Source organism: Poecilia mexicana, unplaced genomic scaffold, assembly GCF_051168715.1.
Source record: "Poecilia mexicana isolate PSO_F unplaced genomic scaffold, ASM5116871v1 scaffold_6, whole genome shotgun sequence".
NCBI classification, from domain to species: domain Eukaryota; kingdom Metazoa; phylum Chordata; class Actinopteri; order Cyprinodontiformes; family Poeciliidae; genus Poecilia; species Poecilia mexicana.
In genome coordinates, this window is record NW_028263375.1 from 21,145,716 (window position 1) to 21,148,740 (window position 3,025).

The following is a 3,025-nucleotide window of genomic DNA, read 5'->3' on the forward strand; positions in this document are numbered from 1 at the left end:
TTATGAATGTGTACGTACGTATGAATGTGTGTATGTATGTACTCTTTTAGTTTCTTTTAGTGTGTATGTATTTGTGTGTGTGTGTGTGTGTGTGTGTGTGTGTGTGTGTGTGTGCGTGTGTGTGTGTGTGTGTGTGTGTGATGTTGTTTTGCTACAATGAAAAGACCAATTTTTCCAACAAATACTACATTATGAGGACCAACTGCTCGTTATGGGACCCAGAGTCCGGATCGCGTAAGAAGAGATGCTATTTTTGGATTAGCGGTTAGGTTTAGGATTAAGATGTGATTTGAGAGTTTAGGCTAAGTTTAGGGTTAGGTGTGTACTGGTAAAGGTTAGGTTTAGGGTAAGGGTCAGGCTTAGGTTATAGAAATCAATAAAAAAAATGAATGGAAGTCAATGCAAAGTCCTTGTGAAGATAGAAAGACATACTGGGTGTGTGTGTGTGTGTGTTTCTGTGGTTGGTTATCGATCAGGAGGATGGACTGTGCAGAGCTGGACCAGGACTAAAACCATCTACAGGATCATCATCTCCTTAGTTTCAACACAAATACAGCATTACTGCAATATTTAATTTATTTTTCCTTCATGTTTGTTTTCCTTTCACTTCATTTTTACCTCCACAGACGGACAATAGATCTATCTATCTATCTATCTATCTATCTATCTATCTATCTATCTATCTATCTATCTATCTATCTATCTATCTATCTAGATAGATAGATAGATAGATAGATAGATAGATAGATAGATAGATAGATAGATAGATAGATAGATAGATAGATAGATAGATAGATAGATAGATAGATAGATAGATAGATAGATAGATAGATAGATAGATAGATAGATAGATAGATAGATAGATAGAGTACTTTAGTGGGCTACTTTAAAGCTATATTCTGAATACAAAGTTTGAGGTCAAAAAATTGTTAAATAAAATGTCAGAATTAACTTTACATACTAGACTTCTGTGATGGGTTCATATAAGATGGTTCTTGTCATTGTAATATGGTTTACGCTCTCTGTATCCGTTCGAAGCAGAGCATGAAGATCCAGTGTGTAATGCGACTACTGAAAGTGGACAAAACCACAGTTACACTGACCAGATATCAGGCTTCAAAGGGCCTCGTCGGCAAGAGGATGGAGTAGAGATTAAATGCTAAACACACACACAAAGAGCAGAAAGAGGGATGAGAGATGTGGGCCTTGTCCGACAGCTGAGATATAGCACAAGAGCCCTGGGGAGTTTCAGGGGATTTCCACGGAGGGAATTAGACACATTGTCTGATTTACACTAACACTTTGGCTAAACTTACGATAAAAGTTCACAAAAAGAAACCCATATGTCTTTGTTTTCGAGTTTGCGGATTTTTCGTCAAACAGAAACAGTATCGCTAAAAAAAATCTAGAAGGCCATAAATTAATTTATTGAAAGTAAGTGCTGTTAATAATTGACTAATAAACATTCCCTCTTAGATGGAGACAAAAAAAAAAGACATGAAGTACACAATGACTTTTGACCTGAAAAACTAAGCTGTTGGTGATCAAGGACGGATGAGGAGTTAAAAAAAAAACAAAAAAAAACAGGGCGGCCAGAGAGGCTGGCTGAGAAAAAACACATTAATTTTTTTATCTTTTTTTTCACTGAGAGCAGAGCTAAGGAATGCAAAGAGGAATCTGGAGAGAGATAACGAAGAGAGGAAAGTGGATGGTACTGTACTGTACTGTGTGAGTTTATGGTTGTGCAACTGTTCGTGTCTGCTCGGGTCTGGCTTTTCTGAATCCTGTATGATTCTGGCTGTTTAAAAATCATCAAAAAGTGCCATTTTGGTTCTAAACAGAAAAATGTAATATAAATCCTTCTTGTAGGACATGCAACATGTAGGACATGCCATTTGCCTGATGTAAAAGAATGCAAAAACATTGATCTCCATCTGTCTGGAAAGAGTCAATTTCACATCATTTGTGACTCCGACAAACGGGAACAAGAGACATTAAACAAGAGGAGAAACATAGAAGAGTAGTGAGAGTAGTGAGTGGTCTCAGTTGTGGCCAACCCATAAAAGAGGTCACAAAATAATCCAGGACAATGTCTAAAGCGCTGCAGGCCTCACTTGTGTATGTTGAGTATTCACAACAACGCCGTTCAAAAATAGGAAAGGCATTTGGCCATAATGACATCCACGGAAGAGTTCCAACGCCAGAATCGCTGCTGATCAAAAAGAACCTACATGTTTTTCCCACGTTTACCAAAAGACACTGTGGGTGAAATACTCTGTGGACTAGCAAGACAAAAGTTACGTCTTGTGCATAACTAATACAGAGAAAAAAAAAACATCATCCCAAAGGTCAAACATTGTCGTGGTAGTTTGATGATCCGGAGCTGCTTTGCCGCTTCAGAACCTGGACGACTTGATGTAATTGATGGAACCATGAATTCTGCTCGCTTCTAGGAAATCCTCAACGCGAATGTGTGGCCACCATGCAAGTACACTCGTGTTACCCTAAGCACACTAGCACATCTACCTCTGAATGGCTAAACTGATTCTGGAGTGGCCTAGTTAAAGTCTGGACTTAACTCATGTTTGAAAACCTTCTAGTGTTGCAGAAATAAACATTTCTGCTATGAAGAAAAGGTCTTAACTGGAAGTTTTGGCAAATCTTCAGTGACACTTGATGCTAGAACCAGACATTAAGTTCAGTCAGATTATTCTCAACTTAGGGTTTGGTAGCTTTGGCTGCATTTTCCTCTTATCGAATGAAAGTGTCGTTTTTCATCAGATGTAATATTTTTTGATGATCTTTGCACATTATATTTTCAAGATTTAAAAATAAAAATATTTGTTTGAGATTGCTTCAAGTTGTCAAAAACTGATAACAAGGGTTCCTATTTCCAGTCTGCAAAGAGGAATTTATTTTATTACCCATATTGTAGCCTTTAATTAAAAGCATTTGTTCAAATGGCAACAAAGACAACAATTGAAAGACTGCAAGCTTTTACTGTATGAAATCAGTCCCAAAAACA